Here is a 23,193-nt window from a genome sequence, read left to right on the forward strand (position 1 = left end):
CTTAAACAAACAATTTTCTAGGTTTACCGTACCTTCCCAAATAAAGAGTTATACCCCAATAGATTGAGTATAACTAATTTGTTAATTCGTCATAATACTAAATAAATAAATAATTTTAAGGAATAGACGCAATTAACAATATTGAGATACAAAATTCTAAAAAAGGTCTGATCGTTTTTAATATTATATATTTAATCTTTTTATTTTATTTTCTATTAAAAACAAAACCTTTATAAAAATCCCCATTTTTCATTTTTGTACAGTAATGTTGTTTTGTGAGATTAAGCAATATTTATGGATACAAGTTTATATTACTTAAGAATGATTTAGGACATCGATAAATTATCCATTAATATTTTTTTCTTCTCGTGAGTTCAGTTGGATTAAAATTTAACACGTGGCTTCGCATAGGTGGTGATTTTTACTGTTTGTTTTTGAGTGTATATAAGATTTTTCTCTTTCTTTGTTGATTTGTTTCTTTTTATTGGATGCTTTTTCCTTTTGTTTAGTATTGTCGAAAAGAAAAATAACACCAACTAAAGAAAGAAGACACCCAAAAACACTCAACAATACAAAACAAACACACCATCACCAAAAGCAACAATCACAGTCAATATATTAAATTACACTTCATACATAGCATTTAAGTTACTTGGAAATTTTATTATTATTATAATTATTATTATTCAAAAATTCTTTATATTATTATTATTATTATTATCATCATGTTATTATTATTATTATTCATATACATGTTATAAACAAAGGATTATTACTCTTGAAATTATTTCAACCAATGTATTTTACTAAATTTTTTAGAGTTTTAATTTGACATAATTATAATTAGTAAAACACACGTATATTCTATATAAGTCCGATATCTACAGTTTGAAGGTAACAAAACTTTCCCTTTCTTTATTTTCAATACCCATCTCTACGGGTCACCATATTTTAATTTTTTTATATATCTAAAGATTGCAATGTGTTGTTGTCTCCATTTAGTTTTAATGTATCAAACTTTTTTTTGGCTTAAGTACATTTTTTATTGATTTTGATATTAAAATTCATAAATAAAAAGAAATAGAAAATATAAAATGCATATGGATGGTAAACCGAGAAATACTTTAGGTAATAGAAATAAAAATGTACATATTTATTTCATTTACTCTTTAAATTATAAATCAAATGATGTAATGAATAAGGAGCAAGTTCAACATTCATGTCATTGCTTGCATTTTCAAGTGAAGCTCTTTTGGGTACAATCTGTACATATACAAAATGAAACAAAATCATGTATTAGAATTTTTTATATATATAATCAATGTTGATTAACCTTAAGTTTAAACAACTTATAAAAAATTTAAATTAAAACATAAAAAAATTCATTTCAAAATATTACAATATATATCTATGACAAACTACGTATTTTGTTTAAAATAAAGTGTACCTTTGTTGGTTCGGAAAAGAATTTTCATCCATTTATTTAAAGATGTAAGCATCATTTTGATGAACCAGATCGTTGCACATTTGATTTTAAATTATTTATTAAAATCTCTAAATTTTCAATTGAGCTTCCAAAGTTTACTACCTGCAATAAGTGCACAATCAAATAATAATAATTAAATACTTTAAAATCAAAATATATTCCTTATAAAAAATTTGAGTTATTTTACCTTGACTTTTAGATATTTTTCCCATCTTGAGAATTTGTATACTGAATTGCAGAAGCAACAATCGAGCTAGAAGAATTGTAGAGAGTTGAATTAAGAAATATTGCCCTTAGAATCAATGAAAAATTGTTGGAGCCAATAACTTGAGTTCCATAATTTTGATAAGTGTTGAATACAATTGCATCTGGTATCCAACTGTTTCATATAAAAAATAAATAAATAAATCATATATTTATTTTACACATAAATAATAATAATAAATAAAAATGATAAGAAATTAGAAAATTACTATTTGTCATTTGTGTTTACAAAGAGTGGTGCATAAGCAACCATGCTGACGACATCGCTGTAGAAAATTGAAAAATGATTAAAATTTACTCAAAAAACACAAACTTTATAAATTAAATATCATAAAATTTATATATAATAAAATCTAACCTATTTTTTTCAAGTCCAATAAGAAATGCAGCTTCAGCCACAGGCATAAAGGCTTCCATTGCCTGCATCTTCCTTCCAAACAGCATACTCACTAACATATGCTATAAATTGTAATTAATAAAACATGAGCAAATTTATATATCAATAATATTTTAAATGCCTATTTTACCTTCTAAAAAAATATAATTAATCATTTTTAAATAAATAATTTTTTAATAATAAAACCTTTGGACCGGATCGTGGTGCTTTATCGAATTTGGTATACTGGGAAAACATGTCCTTAGAATTTGTATAAATCTAACAATTGAAAAAAGTATTAGTAATAATGTAAGATACTCAACCTAAACTCAAATTTAATAATTATAAATAAATAATAATAATATTAATAGTAATAAATAAATTGAAAAAACAATTAATAATTAAATCAGCAATATTATTACATGAAAATCATAAAGGTCTGCAGGATGATTTAATGGATATTGAGAACCATCACAATTTGAGATAATTTGAATATCAGGATATCTATCTTTATAGCTTTATAGAACTCGAGATAATTTCCTTGATAGTTATGTTTACCACAATCTCATTCCCAACTCCAACATATCTCAAATCAAATGACTTTGGATGTCCCATGGAAGCTCTAAGAGAACCCCATTTTGATTCTGGAGAACCTCTAGCAAACTCAATACCATCTAGAGCTTCCTAATAATTAATGATCAAAAAGTATAAAATAACAATTAATTAATTAATAATTAATTAAAAATATAAATATAATCTAGATAATAAAAATAATATTAAGGAAATTATACTTGTACAAATGGTGAAATTGACGACGTATTATTTCATCATGATGACTAATACCATTATTAACACCCATATTGGATATGCACCAAGATCCTCTGATAACTGTTTAACAAACAAAAAAATTATTAATTTTTAATTTAATAAAATACAATTAATATTTAAAAATAGAAAAAGAAAATTACTTGAAGCCCTTCAAAATAACCAAATCCATCATCGGTCCAATACTTCCATATATCATTATAGTGGCCAGGTCTCTCTTCCCATGCTCCAACTGTATCTTTCCATCTAAATGCATATTTAAGGTAATCTCCTTCACATAACAACCACCTATATAAAAAAAATATAATATATATATCACTTAATAAAAATTAATAAAAAAAAGATGGAAAAGAATAAAAAAATCCATTAAAAAAACAATTATTCGCAGTGATTCCAACTCAATATTATTGTATCATACCTGGGAATCTAAAAGTTTTTGGCTTTAAATCTGCCACCATTGAAAAGGTCATTTCGAAAACCATGACCTGTTGTGTCCAATGTGTCCAATAATGATTAATGAGATAAATTCTTATAAAAGAGAAAAAATTAAATAATCTAAGAATAAATAAATATAAATATAATTTTATGCATAATACCTTATATGTATCTAAAGGCATGGCTGAGATTTGATCTAACCATAATACTCCTTTTTTGTTTGTGTTATTTGTAGGTTCGAATTGTGATTAGTGCTTTTGGCTTCAAGAATTATTTCCATCTTACTCCACTTTGTAGCATTAACTCCCGAAGCTCTGATGTTGATTCATTAATAACTTAATAATTAGTTTAATTATGTTTCACAATAATAAAATTAATGAACTTTTATTAATGAACAAGACGTTGTTTCAAAAAATTAATTAAAGAAATAGAATTATAACCTTATTTTGGTTGAAGATAGGTTAACACCATTATCAGATCCAACAAATGAAATTTGTAAATTAATTCGACCAAGTGATCTAACATAGAATACTACTTTATATTTCTTCCCTTCCTCGATATTCTGATTATATAAAACATTGTAAAAAATATTATGAATACCTTTAATTTTTCATATGATAAATAAAATGTTGTATTAATTGATACTCACCATTCCCCAAAAACCAGGATTGGAAATACCAACACCACCACGTGGACAAGATTTTCTATGACAAAGAACATCCATACGTAATGCAATTTTATTACGCTCAAAACAAGAAGAACGTTCCGTTGATACAATAATGGATGATTGATTTTCTCCAATAATTGTCCACGGATAAATATTTGAGGTCCCATTAATGGAACCTTCTGCTTCAAAACCTGAAACATTAATTTACAAAAGATATAATATAATGCAATAGATCTAACAGTTGAAAAATATTAAAATGGAAAAAAAATTACTAACATAAATTTTCAAAGAAAATACATGAAATTTGTCTCTTATTAGAAAAATAAATTCAAAGGTGAATTTTTCTGTGCGAATATATATACCTCGATTATTCACAAGTTCTGCCCATAATCCTCCAGCTCCCGCATGATTAATCTCCTGAAAAATATATATTACATCAATATTATAAGATAACACTACCAGAGTACTTTATCTGGAATCATTAAATTTATTAAAGTATATTGAACTGTAGTTTACTTCAAAAAATGCTCCAAAAAATGTATCTGGAATAAGCCTTCCAGAACCAGCATCAATTACTAGTTTGATGTGATCTCATTGGCATTAACACCATAGTGGCATGTAGAAATAACCAAAAACACGCCTAAATATAAAATAAAATAAGTGAGAGAACTTAAGAAAGACATTGTAAATTTGTAATGTATTTTTGTTAATCATTTTCACTCGTATTTATCAAGGAAGAACAATCTATAAATTGAAGATAGTGATAAGGATGATGAGTTGTTAACAATATAATATATAAGTTGGATGTTTTCTATTTTTAATTAGATTGTTATGTACTAACGTGTAAAATATTCTCATCATACCTCATAATGGATTATTGTGCAACTCTGTCAATAAACAATTAATATATATTATTTTTACATCTATTGCATAAATGGGACATCTTTCCCCATCCATCACTTGTCTTTCAGGTATGAACACGGTACGAACTTAATTCACTATTGGAATATCTTTCCCCTCCTACTACCTCTAACATGTTCTAGACACGGGTCACTGAATCAATTATCGAATGGAACATCTCTCCACTTCCAATATCTCTTACATGAGCTAGACACTCTAATATATTATATTTCCTTCCCTGGTCACCATTTATCATAGTCAGACTCGATTCATATATGCAAATGTCATTCACTCTCGACTATTTTTGAAAGCTTTGGGCATCTATAAAGCCATAATATTCGTCGCACAGTTCTAAAAAAAATTCCTTCAAAATCGATAGTTCGTCACATATACCAACTAGGGTATTCTCTAGTTCCCTAATATCACATTCTTTACGACCATTTACAACACATACCGACTAGGGCTTCTATCGTGTCTGAATGTCATGTATCTAGGTTAATTCCCCTTTGTAAACCTAGTTTTATCTCACATTCTTTCACTAGCCTACTAGGGTTCGCATATTAACCAATTAGACCAATAAGAGTCTATACTTTCAAAGCTTATCTAATTATGTGTGTATGCTTTTATCGACTTACCTATTAGGGCTTTATTCATGCATATAAATTTTAGTCACAATTAGTCGTGAATGAGGCATAAAAGTATGTTAACACATCCTAAGTACATGTCATTGCACCATAGCCACACATCTAAGGCATACAAGTGAAAATCATCAAAGTTACATAAGGTGTAGTCAGTTACACTAAAGGTGTTGCACTAACTCTTTGTCCCAAAAATATGCAAATTTTAGAGATGGTAACCGATTACACTTTTGGTGTAACCGGTTACACCAAACTTGTTGTTTCATAAAAAAAATGAGTTTTCAGGGGTGGTAATTGAATACACCAAAAGTGCAATCAGTTACACCTGCAAATGTTTTCTGAATTTCCCAAAATCCATCAATTTTTCATACAAACCACAACTAACATATTACATGCATTAATTCTCATCAATTATAATACATGAAAAATGTTTAGAGGTGAAAACTTGTCATCACTAACAAGATCATATATTTCACACTCGAGATCTTTATTGCATATGCAAGCTTCATCTATGAACATATGGTGAACACCCTTAACACCTTAGGCCCATCAAGGATTCATGAAATTTTAGATTAAAACATAGATTGCAACAAATTCACAGCGATCATATTCTCCCACATACATGCATCTTTACAGTCTATCAATCCACGTTCCATGAAATTCCCTAACCCTGACATGCAATTCCTATAAAGGAATATTCCCCAAAAGTGATAACTACCTAGAACCCCACCTTTAAGCTAATGAAACCTTAGCTTTGAGATTGATGATGATGATCTTGGGTGTTAGAAACTTCCACTATTTTCCTTGCATTCAAGGTTCCAACCAAGATTCTCAAGAGTTGATGAATTGTGGAAATGATGATGAAAATTTATGATTAAAAGTTTCCTTGTTGCTTTTTCTTCAAGAAACTACAATTTCTTCACATATGCAAGTTGAATTGAAGAAGTTGAGCAAGAACTTTTCCCGTTACTTCCTGAAGGAACTCGCCTCTCCCTCGTCTCTTTATCTATCTTTCTCAAAATTTGATTTAAAAGATAGAATGGAAGTAAAAAAATGAGGGATTCTTATTTCATTTTTCCATAGAGAGTTCACATGCACAAAGATTTAATTACCCTTGTAATCCATTATAATTCACTATTGACAATGTTGATATCTTAATCGTGGTTTAAAAAACTTCATTAGGGTTCATCTCCTCATTAACAAGAGATTATACCAATAATAGACAATGATCATGTTATTATAGAACGTACCCATTAAATCCTCCCCTTAATTAAAATTTTTTCCTCAAATTTAGAGATTTACACGAACAAATGAAGGTACAAATCTTGCATCTCCGATCCAGTTCCCACGTGGCCTCGTCCGGGTGTGATTCTTCCTAAAGGATTTTAACGATGTGGGTTTATTTCTTCCTTACTCCTAGATGGCACAATCCATTATACTTCGTGGTTGAGGTTCGAAGAAGAGAACAAACTTTACTCAACCATGTATGGAAAAATAAGTAGAAGCGAATCCATAATGAATTAGGAAATTGGTAACCCTCTCTTATGCACTTCCCTTATAATTGATCATCTCAAATAGGAATGATTTGGTACACAAATCCTCTAGTTAAATAGGAGAATTACATCCATGTCTTGATTGAAACTAAAATAATCAAACCTAGATTGCAACTTCAAATCCAACAACTGACTTTGCCAAATCCTCTCCGTCATGTCACATGTAATACTCGGGTTGATAATTAGGATACTATGCTAATTATAAGTCCATGCAAACTAAAGATCAATATTTTGAAACCTTTCCAATAGCTCTAGCTCTAACACCATCAATTTAGCCATACACATTTCCTTCCTGGGTGGTACTTCAACTAGAAATCATAATTTTTCACATATTCCAGCCATCCTTTGCCGCATATTCAATTACTTTTGAACAAAGAGCTATTTCAGGATCTTATGACCGGTGTACATTTCAAAATGAAACCCATACAAATAATGGAACCACATCTTGAGTGAAAAAACAATAACAGCTAACTCAAGATCGTGCGACTGATAGTTCTCTTTGATGAGGCTTCAACTACTGAGACACATACACTACAACCTAACCATTTTTCATTAGGATACTCTTTATCCCTCCTATGAAGCATTAGAAAATACTTCATAAGATTGATTAGGATTAGGAATTATTAGAACGGGAGTGGTGGTTTACTTCTTTTTTAACTTGATAAAACTCCATTTGCACTCTGAATTCCAAGGAAACAAAATATCTTTTCGAGTGAGTCTAGTATTGGCAATTCCAATTGAGAAGAGCCTTTGATAAATCTCTGATAATATCCAGGCAGCCCTGAAAAGCTTCTCACCTGAGGAGCGCTCTTGGGTCTCTCCCAATTAATCACAACTTCCACTTTTGGAGAATCCACTACTACACCTCCTTTAGATATGACATGACCAAGAAACATCAATTTGGTCATCCATAAATCAAACTTGCTAACTTTTTCAACAAGTTACTTTTCCTGCAAAACTAATAGAACAATCCTTAAATGCTCCAAGTGGTCTCATGAAGTATGGAAGTAATTCAATTATCGTCATAAAGATTACCATAAATGATTAAGATAACGTTGGAATATACGGTTCATGTAATCCATAAAGACGACGATACCATTAGTCACTCTGAATGGCTTTACAAGGAATTTTAATGATCATATTGAGTCCTAATTGCATACTTCGGTGTATCAGAACTTTTCACTAAAATTTGATGTAACCCGACCGTAAATCAATCTTTAAGAGAATGCATGATCTTTTCAAGTGATCCTGAAAGTCATTGATCTTGGGTATGGGTATACTTGTTCTTGATGGTAACTTTATTCAACTGAAGTTAGTCGATGCACAGATGCATCCCATCATCCTTCGTCTTCACGAACATGAACAGAGCTCCCCCCAAAGACACACTCGGCGGATGAAATCTTTATATAACAAACCTTCAAATTAACTCTTTAATTCTCTGAGCTCGATCGGCGACATACGCTACATGACAACAGAAACTAGAGTCGTTCCAAGAACTAGATCAATGGAGAATTCCACTTTGCTTTCAGGAGGTAGAGAAATGACATCCTCGGGGAATACTTCGAGAAAATCACAAACTACTGGAATTTGCAAGACATTCATCTTTTCACTCGAATCCATTGTGAGAATTAGAGAAAGACTTTTTCTAACTTAAACAAACAATTTTCTAGGTTTACCGTACCTTCCCAAATAAAGAGTTATACCCCAATAGATTGAGTATAACTAATTTGTTAATTCGTCATAATACTAAATAAATAAATAATTTTAAGGAATAGACGCAATTAACAAATATTGAGATACAAAATTCTAAAAAGGTCTGATCGTTTTTAATATATCATATATTTAATCTTTATTTTATTTTCTATTAAAAACAAAACCTTTATAAAAATCCCCAATTTCATATTTTGTACAGTAATGTTGTTTTGTTGAGATTAAGCAATATTTATGGATACAAGTTTATATTACTTAAGAATGATTTAGGACATCCGATAAATTATCCATTAATATTTTTCTTCTCGTGAGTTCAGTTGGATTAAAATTTAACACGTGGCTTCGCATAGGTGGTGATTTTTACTGTTTGTTTTTGAGTTGTATATAAGATTTTTCTCTTTCTTTTGTTGATTTGTTTCTTTTTATTGGGATGCTTTTTCCTTTTGTTTTAGTATTGTCGAAAAAAAAAAAATAACACCAACTAAAGAAAGAAGACACCCAAAAACACTCAACAATACCAAACACACCATCACCAAAAGCAACAATCACAGTCAATATATTAAATTACACTTCATACATAGCATTTAAGTTACTTGGAAATTTTATTATTATTATATTATTATTATTCAAAAATTCTATTATTATTATTATTATTATTATTATCATCAATGTTATTATTATTATTCATATACATGTTATAAACAAAGGATTATTACTCTTGAAATTATTTCAACCAATGTATTTACTAAATTTGTTTAGAGTTTTATATTTGACATAATTATAATTAGTAAAACACACGTATATTCTATATAAGTCCGATATCTACAGTTTTTGAAGGTAACAAAACTTTCCCTTTCTTTATTTTCAATAACCACATCTCTACGGGTCACCATATTTTAATTTTTATTATATATCTAAAGATTGCAATGTGGTTGTCTCCATTTAGTTTTAATGTATCAAACTTTTTTTGGCTTAAGTACATTTTTTATTGATTTTGATATTAAAATTCATAAATAAAAAGAAATAGAAATATATAAAATGCATATGGATGGTAAACCGAGAAATACTTTAGGTAATAGAAATAAAAATGTACATATTTATTTCATTTACTCCTTTAAATTAATAAATCAAATGATGTAACTGAATAAGGAGCAAGTTCAACATTCATGTCATTGCTTGCATTTTCAAGTGAAGCTCTTTGGGTACAATCTGTACATATACAAAATGAAACAAAATCATGTATTAGAATTTTTTTATATATAATCAATGTTGATTAACCTTAAGTTTAAACAACTTATAAAAAATTTAAATTAAAACATAAAAAAATTCATTTCAAAATATTACAATATATATCTATGACAAACTACGTATTTTGTTTAAAAATAAAGTGTACCTTTGTTGGTTCGGAGAAAGAATTTTCATCCATTTTATTTAAAGATGTAAGCATCATTTTTGATGAACCAGATCGTTGCACATTTGATTTTAAATTATTATTAAAATCTCTAAATTTTCAATTGAGCTTCCAAAGTTTACTACCTGCAATAAGTGCACAATCAAATAATTAATAATTAAATACTTTAAATCAAAATATATTCCTTATAAAAAATTTGAGTTATTTTACCTTGACTTTTAGATAATTTTCCCATCTTGAGAATTTGTATACTGAATTGCAGAAGCAACAATCGAGCTAGAAGAATTGTAGAGAGTTGAATTAAGAAATATTGCTCCATTAGAATCAATGAAAAATTGTTGGAGCCAATAACTTGGAGTTCCATAATTTTGATAAGTGTTGAATACAATTGCATCTGGTATCCAACTGTTTCATATAAAAATATAAATAAATAAATCATATATTTATTTACATACATAAATAATAAATAATAAATAAATGATAAGAAATTAGAAAATTACTATTTGTCATTTGTGTTTACAAAGAGTGGTGCATAAGCAACCATGCTGACGACATCGCTGTAGAAAATTGAAAAATGATTAAATTTAACTCAAAAAACACAAACTTTATAAATTAAATATCATAAAAATTTTATATAATAAAATCTAACCTATTTTTTTCAAGTCCAATAAGAAATGCAGCTTCAGCCACAGCTGCATAAAGGCTTCCATTGCCTGCATCTTCCTTCCAAACAGCATACTCACTAACATATGCCTATAAATTGTAATTAATAAAACATGAGCAAATTTATATATCAATAATATTTTAAATGCCTATTTTACCTTCTAAAAAATATAATAATCATTTTTAAATAAATAATTTTTTTAATAATAAAACCTTTGGACCGGATCGTGGTGCTTTATCGAATTTGGTATACTGGGAAAACATGTCCTTAGAATTTGTATAATCTAACAATTGAAAAAAGTATTAGTAATAATGTAAGATACTCAACCTAAACTCAAATTTAATAATTATAAATAAATAATAATAATATTAATAGTAATAATAATAAATTGAAAAAACAATTAATAATTAAATCAGCAATATTATTACATGAAAATCATAAAGGTCTGCAGGATGATTTAATGGATATTGAGAACCATCACAATTTGAGATAATTTGAATATCAGGATATCTATCTTTTATAGCTTTATAGAACTCGAGATATTTCCTTGATAGTTATGTTTACCACAATCTTCATTCCCAACTCCAACATATCTCAAATCAAATGACTTTGGATGTCCCATGGAAGCTCTAAGAGAACCCCATTTTGATTCTGGAGAACCTCTAGCAAACTCAATACCATCTAGAGCTTCCTAATAATTAATGATCAAAAAGTATAAATAACAATTAATAATAATTAATTAATTAATTAAAAATATAAATATAATCTAGATAATAAAAAATAATATTAAGGAAATTATTTGTACAAATGGTGAAATTGCAGACGTATTAATTTCATCATGATGACTAATACCATTATTAAAACCCATATTGGATATGCACCAAGATCCTCTGATAACTGTTTAACAAACAAAAAATTATTAATTTTTAATTAATAAAAATACAATTAATATTTAAAAATAGAAAAGAAAAATTACTTGAAGCCCTTCAAAATAACCAAATCCATCATCGGTCCAATACTTCCATATATCATTATAGTGGCCAGGTCTCTCTTCCCATGCTCCAACTGTATCTTTCCATCTAAATGCATATTTAAGGTAATCTCCTTCAACATAACAACCACCTATATAAAAAAATATAATATATATTTATCACTTAATAAAAATTTAATAAAAAAAAGATGGAAAAGAATAAAAAAATTCCATTAAAAAAACAATTATTCGCAGTGATTCCAACTCAAATTATTGTATCATACCTGGGAATCTAAAAGTTTTTGGCTTTAAATCTGCCACCATTTGAAAAAGGTCATTTCGAAAACCATGACCCTGTTGTGTCCAATGTGTCCAATAATGATTAATGAGATAAATTCTTATAAAAGAGAAAAAATTAAATAATCTAAGAATAAATAAATATAAATATAATTTTATGCATAATATACCTTATATGTATCTAAAGGCATGGCTGAGATTTGATCTAACCATAATACTCCTTTTGTTTGTTGTTATTGTATTTGTAGGTTCGAATTGTGATTAGTGCTTTTGGCTTCAAGAATTATTTCCATCTTACTCCACTTTGTAGCATTAACTCCCGAAGCTCTGATGTTGATTCATTAATAACTTAATAATTAGTTTAATTATGTTTCACAATAATAAAATTAATGAACTTTTATTAATGAACAAGACGTTGTTTCAAAAAATTAATTAAAGAAATAGAATTATAACCTTATTTGGTTGAAGATAGGTAACACCATTATCAGATCCAACAAATGAAATTTGTAAATTAATTCGACCAAGTGATCTAACATAGAATACTACTTTATATTTCTTCCCTTCCTCGATATTCTGATTATATAAAACATTGTAAAAAATATTATGAATACCTTTAATTTTTCGTATGATAAATAAAATGTTGTATTAATTGATACTCACCATTCCCCAAAAACCAGGATTGGAAATACCAACACCACCACGTGGACAAGATTTTCTATGACAAAGAACATCCATACGTAATGCAATTTTATTACGCTCAAAACAAGAAGAACGTTCCGTTGATACAATAATGGATGATTGATTTTCTCCAATAATTGTCCACGGATAAAATTTGAGGTCCCATTAATGGAACCTTCTGCTTCAAACCTGAAACATTAATTTACAAAAGATATAATATAATGCAATAGATCTAACAGTTGAAAAAATATTAAAATGGAAAAAAAAACTAACATAAATTTTCAAAGAAAATACATGAAATTTGTCTCTTATTAGAAAAATAAATTCAAAGGTGAATTTTTTCTGTGCGAATATATATACCTCGATTATTCACAAGTTCTGCCCATAATCCTCCAGCTCCCGCATGATTAATCTCCTGAAAAATATATATTACATCAATGTATTATAAGATAACACTACCAGAGTACTTTATCTGGAATCATTAAATTTATTAAAGTATATTGAACTGTAGTTTACTTCAAAAAATGCTCCAAAAAATGTATCTGGAATAAGCCTTCCAGAACCAGCATCAATTACTAGTTTTGATGTGATCTCATTGGCATTAACACCATAGTGGCATGTAGAAATAACCAAAAACACGCCTAAATAAAAATAAATAAGTGAGAGAACTTAAGAAAGACATTGTAAATTTGTAATGTATTTTTGTTAATCATTTTCACTCGTATTTATCAAGGAAGAACAATCTATAAATTGAAGATAGTGATAAGGATGATGAGTTGTTAACAATATAATATATAAGTTGGATGTTTCTATTTTTAAATTAGATTGTTTGTACTAACGTGTAAAATATTCTCATCATACCTCATAATGGATTATTGTGCAACTCTGTCAATAAACAATTAATATATTATTATTTTTACATCTATTGCATAAATGGGACATCTTTCCCCATCCATCACTTGTCTTTCAGGTATGACACGGTACGAACTTAATTCACTATTGGAATATCTTTCCCCTCCTACTACCTCTAACATGTTCTAGACACGGGTCACTGAATCAATTATCGAATGGAACATCTCTCCACTTCCAATATCTCTTACATGAGCTAGACACTCTAATATATATTATATTTCCTTCCCTGGTCACCATTTATCATAGTCAGACTCGATTCATATATGCAAATGTCATTCACTCTCGACTATTTTTGAAAGCTTTGGGCATCTATAAAGCCATAATATCGTCGCACAGTTCTAAAAAAAATTCCTTCAAAATCGATAGTTCGTCACATATACCAACTAGGGTATTCTCTAGTTCCCTAATATCACATTCTTTACCGACCATTTACAACACATACCGACTAGGGCTTCTATCGTGTCTGAATGTCATGTATCTAGGTTAATTCCCCTTTGTAAACCTAGTTTTATCTCACATTCTTTCACTAGCCTACTAGGGTTCGCATATTAACCAATTAGACCAATAAGAGTCTATACTTTCAAAGCTTATCTAATTATGGTGTATGCTTTTATCGACTTACCTATTAGGGCTTTATTCATGCATATAAATTTTAGTCACAATTAGTCGTGAATGAGGCATAAAAGTATGTTAACACATCCTAAGTACATGTCATTGCACCATAGCCACACATCTAAGGCATACAAGTGAAAATCATCAAAGTTACATAAGGTGTAGTCAGTTACACTAAAGGTGTTGCACTAACTCTTTGTCCCAAAAATATGCAAATTTTAGAGATGGTAACCGATTACACTTTTGGTGTAACCGGTACACCAACTTGTTGTTCATAAAAAAAATGAGTTTTCAGGGGTGGTAATTGAATACACCAAAAGTGCAATCAGTTACACCTGCAAATGTTTTTTGAATTTCCCAAAATCCATCAATTTTTCATACAAACCACAACTAACATATTACATGCATTAATTCTCATCAATTATAATACATGAAAAATGTTTAGAGGTGAAAACTTGTCATCACCTAACAAGATCATATATTTCACACTCGAGATCTTTATTGCATATGCAAGCTTCATCTATGAACATATGGTGAACACCCTTAACACCTTAGGCCCATCAAGGATTCATGAAATTTTAGATTAACAACATAGATTGCAACAAATTCACAGCGATCATATTCTCCCACATACATGCATCTTTACAGTCTATCAATCCACGTTCCATGAAATTTCCCTAACCCTGACATGCAATTTCCTATAAAGGAATATTCCCCAAAAGTGATAACTACCTAGAACCCCACCTTTAAGCTAATGAAACCTTAGCTTTGAGATTGATGATGATGATCTTGGGTGTTAGAAACTTCCACTATTTTCCTTGCATTCAAGGTTCCAACCAAGATTCTCAAGAGTTTGATGAATTGTGGAAATGATGATAAAAATTTATGATTAAAAGTTTCCTTGTTGCTTTTTCTTCAAGAAACTACAATTTCTTCACATATGCAAGTTGAATTGAAGAAGTTGAGCAAGAACTTTTCCCGTTACTTCCTGAAGGAACTCGCCTCTCCCTCGTCTCTTTATCTATCTTCTCAAAATTTGATTTAAAAGATAGAATGGAAGTAAAAAAGAGGGATTCTTATTTCATTTTCCATAGAGAGTTCACATGCACAAAGATTTAATTACCCTTGTAATCCATTATAATTCACTATTGACAATGTTGATATCTTAATCGTGGTTTAAAAAACTTCATTAGGGTTCATCTCCTCATTAACAAGAGATTATACCAATAATAGACAATGATCATGTTATTATAGAACGTACCCATTAAATCCTCCCCTTAATTAAAATTTTTTCCTCAAATTTAGAGATTTACACGAACAAATGAAGGTACAAATCTTGCATCTCCGATTCCAGTTCCCACGTGGCCTCGTCCGGGTGTGATTCTTCCTAAAGGATTTTAACGATGTGGGTTTATTTCTTCCTTAACTCCTAGATGGCACAATCCATTATACTTCGTGGTTGAGGTTCGAAGAAGAGAACAAACTTTACTCAACCATGTATGGAAAAATAAGTAGAAGCGAATCCATAATGAATTAGAATGAATTGGTAACCCTCTCTTATGCACTTCCTTATAATTGATCATCTCAAATAGGAATGATTTGATACACAAATCCTCTAGTTAAATAGGAGAATTACATCCATGTCTTGATTGAAACTAAAATAATCAAACCTAGATTGCAACTTCAAATCCAACAACTGACTTTGCCAAATCCTCTCCGTCATGTCACATGTAATACTCGGGTTGATAATTAGGATACTATGCTAATTATAAGTCCATGCAAACTAAAGATCAATATTTTGAAACCTTTCCAATAGCTCTAGCTCTAACACCATCAATTTAGCCATACACATTTCCTTCCTGGGTGGTACTTCAACTAGAAATCATAATTTTTCACATTCCATCCATCTCCTTTGCCGCATATTCAATTACTTTTGAACAAAGAGCTATTTCAGGATCTTATGACCGGTGTACATTTCAAAATGAAACCCATACAAATAATGGAACCACATCTTGAGTGAAAAAACAATAACAGCTAACTCAAGATCGTGCGACTGATAGTTCTCTTTGTGAGGCTTCAACTACTGAGACACATACACTACAACCTAACCATTTTTCATTAGGATACCTCTTATCCCTCCTATGAAGCATTAGAAAATACTTCATAAGATTGATTAGGATTAGGAATTATTAGAACGGGAGTGGTGGTTTACTTCTTTTTTAACTTGATAAAACTCCGTTTGCACTCTGAATTCCAAGGAAACAAAATCTTTTCGAGTGAGTCTAGTCATTGGCAATTCCAATTGAGAAGAGCCTTTGATAAATCTCTGATAATATCCAGGCAGCCCTGAAAAGCTTCTCACCTGAGGAGCGCTCTTGGGTCTCTCCCAATTAATCACAACTTCCACTTTTGGAGAATCCACTACTACACCTCCTTTAGATATGACATGACCAAGAAACATCAATTTGGTCATCCATAAATCAAACTTGCTAACTTTTTCAACAAGTTACTTTCCTGCAAAACTAATAGAACAATCCTTAAATGCTCCAAGTGGTCTCATGAAGTATGGAAGTAAATTCAAATATCGTTCATAAAGATTACCATAAAATGATTAAGATAACGTTGGAATATACGGTTCATGTAATCCATAAAGACGACGATACCATTAGTCACTCTGAATGGCTTTACAAGGAATTTTTAATGATCATATTGAGTCCTAATTGCATACTTCGGTGTATCAGAACTTTTCACTAAAATTGATGTAACCCAACCGTAAATCAATCTTTAAGAGAATGCATGATCTTTTCAAGTGATCCTGAAAGTCATTGATCTTGGGTATGGGTATACTTGTTCTTGATGGTAACTTTATTCAACTGAAGTTAGTCGATGCACAGATGCATCCCATCATCCTTCGTCTTCACGAACATGAACAGAGCTCCCCCTAAAGACACACTCGGCGGATGAAATCTTTATATAACAAACCTTCAAATTAACTCTTTAATTCTCTGAGCTCGATCGGCGACATACGCTACATGACAACAGAAACTAGAGTCGTTCCAAGAACTAGATCAATGGAGAATTCCACTTGCTTTCAGGAGGTAGAGAAATGACATCCTCGGGGAATACTTCGAGAAAATCACAAACTACTGGAATTTGCAAGACATTCATCTTTTCACTCGAATCCATTGTGAGAATTAAGAGAAAGACTTTTTCTAACTTAAACAAACAATTTTCTAGGTTTACCGTACCTTCCCAAATAAAGAGTTATACCCAATAGATTGAGTATAACTAATTTGTTAATTCGTCATAATACTAAATAAATAAATAATTTTAAGGAATAGACGCAATTAACAAATATTGAGATACAAAATTCTAAAAAAGGTCTGATCGTTTTTAATATCATATATTTAATCTTTTTATTTTATTTTCTATTAAAAACAAAACCTTTATAAAAATCCCCAATTTTTCATATTTTGTACAGTAATGTTGTTTTGTTGAGATTAAGCAATATTATGGATACAAGTTTATATTACTTAAGAATGATTTAGGACATCCGATAAATTATCCATTAATATTTTTTTCTTCTCGTGAGTTCAGTTGGATTAAAATTTAACACGTGCCTTCGCATAGGTGGTGATTTTTATTGTTTGTTTTTGAGTTGTATATAAGATTTTCTCTTTCTTTTGTTGATTTGTTTCTTTTTATTGGATGCTTTTTCCTTTTGTTTTAGTATTGTCGTAAAAGAAAAAATAACACCAACTAAAGAAAGAAGACACCCAAAAACACTCAACAATACCAAACACACCATCACCAAAAGCAACAATCACAGTCAATATATTAAATTACACTTCATACATAGCATTTAAGTTACTTGGAAATTTTTTATTATTTATAATTATTATTATTCAAAAATTATATTATTATTATTATTATTATTATCATCAATGTTATTATTATTATATTCATATACATGTTATAAACAAAGGATTATTACTCTTGAAATTATTTCAACCAATGTATTTTACTAAATTTGTTTAGAGTTTTATATTTGACATAATTATAATTAGTAAAACACCGTATATTCTATATAAGTCCGATATCTACAGTTTTTGAAGGTAACAAAACTTTCCCTTCTTTATTTTCAATAACCACATCTCTACGGGTCACCATATTTTAATTTTATTATATATCTAAAGATTGCAATGTGTTGTTGTCTCCATTTAGTTTTAATGTATCAAACTTTTTTTTGGCTTAAGTACATTTTTTTATTGATTTTGATATTAAAATCATAAATAAAAAGAAATAGAAATATATAAATGCATATGGATGGTAAACCGAGAAATACTTTAGGTAATAGAAATAAAAATGTACATATTTATTTCATTTACTCCTTTAAATTAATAAATCAAATGATGTAACTGAATAAGGAGCAAGTTCAACATTCATGTCATTGCTTGCATTTTCAAGTGAAGCTCTTTTGGGTACAATCTGTACATATACAAAATGAAACAAAATCATGTATTAGAATTTTTTTATATATAATCAATGTTGATTAACCTTAAGTTTAAACAACTTATAAAAAATTTAAATTAAAACATAAAAAAATTCATTTCAAAATATTACAATATATATCTATGACAAACTACGTATTTTGTTTAAAAATAAAGTGTACCTTTGTTGGTTCGGAGAAAGAATTTTCATCCATTTTATTTAAGATGTAAGCATCATTTTTGATGAACCAGATCGTTGCACATTTGATTTTAAATTATTATTAAAATCTCTAAATTTTCAATTGAGCTTCCAAAGTTTACTACCTGCAATAAGTGCACAATCAAATAATTAATAATTAAATACTTTAAATCAAAATATATTTCTTATAAAAAATTTGAGTTATTTTACCTTGACTTTTAGATAATTTTCCCATCTTGAGATTTGTATACTGAATTGCAGAAGCAACAATCGAGCTAGAAGAATTGTAGAGAGTTGAATTAAGAAATATTGCTCCATTAGAATCAATGAAAAATTGTTGGAGCCAATAACTTGGAGTTCCATAATTTTGATAAGTGTTGAATACAATTGCATCTGGTATCCAACTGTTTCATATAAAAATATAAATTAAATAAATCATATATTTATTTACATACATAAATAATAAATAATAAATAAATGATAAGAAATTAGAAAATTACTATTGTCATTTGTGTTTACAAAGAGTGGTGCATAAGCAACCATGCTGACGACATCGCTGTAGAAAATTGAAAAATGATTAAAATTTAACTCAAAAAACACAAACTTTATAAATTAAATATCATAAAATTTTATATATAATAAATCTAACCTATTTTTTTCAAGTCCCATAAGAAATGCAGCTTCAGCCACAGCTGCATAAAGGCTTCCATTGCCTGCATCTTCCTTCCAAACAGCATACTCACTAACATATGCCTATAAATTGTAATTAATAAAACATGAGCAAATTATATATCAATAATATTTTACATGCCTATTTTACCTTCTAAATTAATCATTTTTAAATAAATAATTTTTTTAATAATAAAACCTTTGGACCGGATCGTGGTGCTTTATCGAATTTGGTATACTGGGAAAACATGTCCTTAGAATTTGTATAAATCTAACAATTGAAAAAAGTATTAGTAATAATGTAAGATACTCAACCTAAACTCAAATTTAATAATTATAAATAATATAATATAATATTAATAGAATAATAATAAATTGAAAAAACAATTAATAATTAAATCAGCAATATTATTACATGAAAATCATAAAGGTCTGCAGGATGATTTAATGGATATTGAGAACCATCACAATTTGAGATAATTTGAATATCAGGATATCTATCTTTTATAGCTTTATAGAACTCGAGATAATTTCCTTGATAGTTATGTTTACCACAATCTTCATTCCCAACTCCAACATATCTCAAATCAAATGACTTTGGATGTCCCATGGAAGCTCTAAGAGAACCCCATTTTGATTCTGGAGAACCTCTAGCAAACTCAATGCCATCTAGAGCTTCCTAATAATTAATGATCAAAAAGTATAAATAACAATTAATTAATTAATTAATTAAAATATAAATATAATCTAGATAATAAAAATAATATTAAGGAAATTATACTTGTACAAATGGTGAAATTGCAGACGTATTAATTCATCATGATGACTAATACCATTATTAAACACCCATATTGGATATGCACCAAGATCCTCTGATAACTGTTTAACAAACAAAAAAATTATTAATTTTTAATTTAATAAAAATACAATTAATATTTAAAAATAGAAAAGAAAAATTACTTGAAGCCCTTCAAAATAACCAAATCCATCATCGGTCCAATACTTCCATATATCATTATAGTGGCCAGGTCTCTCTCCCATGCTCCAACTGTATCTTTCCATCTAAATGCATATTTAAGGTAATCTCCTTCAACATAACAACCACCTATATAAAAAATATAATATATATTTATCACTTAATAAAAAATTTAATAAAAAAAAGATGGAAAAGAATAAAAAAATTCCATTAAAAAAACAATTATTCGCAGTGATTCCAACTCAATATTATTGTATCATACCTGGGAATCTAAAAGTTTTTGGCTTTAAATCTGCCACCATTTGAAAAAGGTCATTTCGAAAACCATGACCCTGTTGTGTCCAATGTGTCCAATAATGATTAATGAGATAATTCTTATAAAAGAGAAAAAATTAAATAATCTAAGAATAAATAAATATAAATATAATTCTATGCATAATATACCTTATATGTATCTAAAGGCATGGCTGAGATTTGATCTAACCATAATACTCCTTTTTTGTTTGTTGTTATTTGTAGGTTCGAATTGTGATTAGTGCTTTTGGCTTCAAGAATTATTTCCATCTTACTCCACTTTGTAGCATTAACTCCCGAAGCTCTGATGTTGATTCATTAATAACTTAATAATTAGTTTAATTATGTTTCACAATAATAAAATTAATGAACTTTTATTAATGAACAAGACGTTGTTTCAAAAAATTAATTAAAGAAATAGAATTATAACCTTTTTTGGTTGAAGCTAGTTTAACACCATTATCAGATCCAACAAATGAAATTTGTAAATTAATTCGACCAAGTGATCTAACATAGAATACTACTTTATATTTCTTCCCTTCCTCGATATTCTGATTATATAAAACATTGTAAAAAATATTATGAATACCTTTAATTTTTCATATGATAAATAAAATGTTGTATTAATTGATACTCACCATTCCCCAAAACCAGGATTGGAAATACCAACACCACCACGTGGACAAGATTTTCTATGACAAAGAACATCCATACGTAATGCAATTTTATTACGCTCAAAACAAGAAGAACGTTCCGTTGATACAATAATGGATGATTGATTTTCTCCAATAATTGTCCACGGATAAATATTTGAGGTCCCATTAATGGAACCTTCTGCTTCAAAACCTGAAACATTAATTTACAAAGATATAATATAATGCAATAGATCTAACAGTTGAAAAAATATTAAAATGGAAAAAAAATTACTAACATAAATTTTCAAAGAAAATACATGAAATTTGTCTCTTATTAGAAAAATAAATTCAAAGGTGAATTTTTTCTGTGCGAATATATATACCTCGATTATTCACAAGTTCTGCCCATAATCCTCCAGCTCCCGCATGATTAATCTCCTGAAAAATATATATTACATCAATGTATTATAAGATAACACTACCAGAGTACTTTATCTGGAATCATTTAATTTATTAAAGTATATTGAACTGTAGTTTACTTCAAAAAATGCTCCAAAAAATGTATCTGGAATAAGCCTTCCAGAACCAGCATCAATTACTAGTTTTGATGTGATCTCATTGGCATTAACACCATAGTGGCATGTAGAAATAACCAAAAACACGCCTAAATATAAAATAAAATAAGTGAGAGAACTTAAGAAAGACATTGTAAATTTGTAATGTATTTTTGTTAATCATTTTCACTCGTATTTATCAAGGAAGAACAATCTATAAATTGAAGATAGTGATAAGGATGATGAGTTGTTAACAATATAATATATAAGTTGGATGTTTTCTATTTTTAAATTAGATTGTTATGTACTAACGTGTAAAATATTCTCATCATACCTCATAATGGATTATTGTGCAACTCTGTCAATAAACAATTAATATATATTATTTTTACATCTATTGCATAAATGGGACATCTTTCCCCATCCATCACTTGTCTTTCAGGTATGACCACGGTACGAACTTAATTCACTATTGGAATATCTTTCCCCTCCTACTACCTCTAACATGTTCTAGACACGGGTCACTGAATCAATTATCGAATGGAACATCTCTCCACTTCCAATATCTCTTACATGAGCTAGACACTCTAATATATATTATATTTCCTTCCCTGGTCACCATTTATCATAGTCAGACTCGATTCATATTGTAGCACCTCAAATTTGCACCTATCATTGTACATACCATTTCATATTAGGTCATAGCATATCATGTTCCATTGCATAACATTTGCATTGTCCTCAGTTGCCTCAAGAGCAAGCAAGCAGAAATTAGGTCAAACTGATCAGGAGATCAATCCACCAAGCAAGCAAGTGTGTTTCTCAAGGAATCAAAGCCCTAGGGTTTGCCCAACAAGTTCACATGACTTGGAGGTCTATTTGAAGTGTTCAAGTCAAGGGTTGAAGGCTCAGAGGTCATCAGTCAATGCATAGCCAGGCAAAAACCCTAGAAAGTCAACAGTCAATCAAGGCAGTGGA

The 23,193-nt window shown here is 29.0% G+C and overlaps 3 pseudogenes; all 3 read right to left on the reverse strand.

Annotated features, from left to right (window-relative positions):
* Nucleotides 1-1,158: 1,158 nt before the first annotated feature.
* On the reverse strand, nt 1,159-5,607 carry LOC127114908 (alpha-L-arabinofuranosidase 1-like; annotated as a pseudogene).
* Nucleotides 5,608-9,968: 4,361 nt separating this feature from the next.
* On the reverse strand, nt 9,969-12,492 carry LOC127114909 (alpha-L-arabinofuranosidase 1-like; annotated as a pseudogene).
* Nucleotides 12,493-18,790: 6,298 nt separating this feature from the next.
* On the reverse strand, nt 18,791-22,368 carry LOC127114910 (alpha-L-arabinofuranosidase 1-like; annotated as a pseudogene).
* Between the last annotated feature and the right edge of the window lie 825 nt (nt 22,369-23,193).

Source organism: Lathyrus oleraceus, unplaced genomic scaffold (assembly GCF_024323335.1).
Source record: "Lathyrus oleraceus cultivar Zhongwan6 unplaced genomic scaffold, CAAS_Psat_ZW6_1.0 chrUn0744, whole genome shotgun sequence".
NCBI classification, from domain to species: Eukaryota; Viridiplantae; Streptophyta; class Magnoliopsida; order Fabales; family Fabaceae; genus Lathyrus; species Lathyrus oleraceus.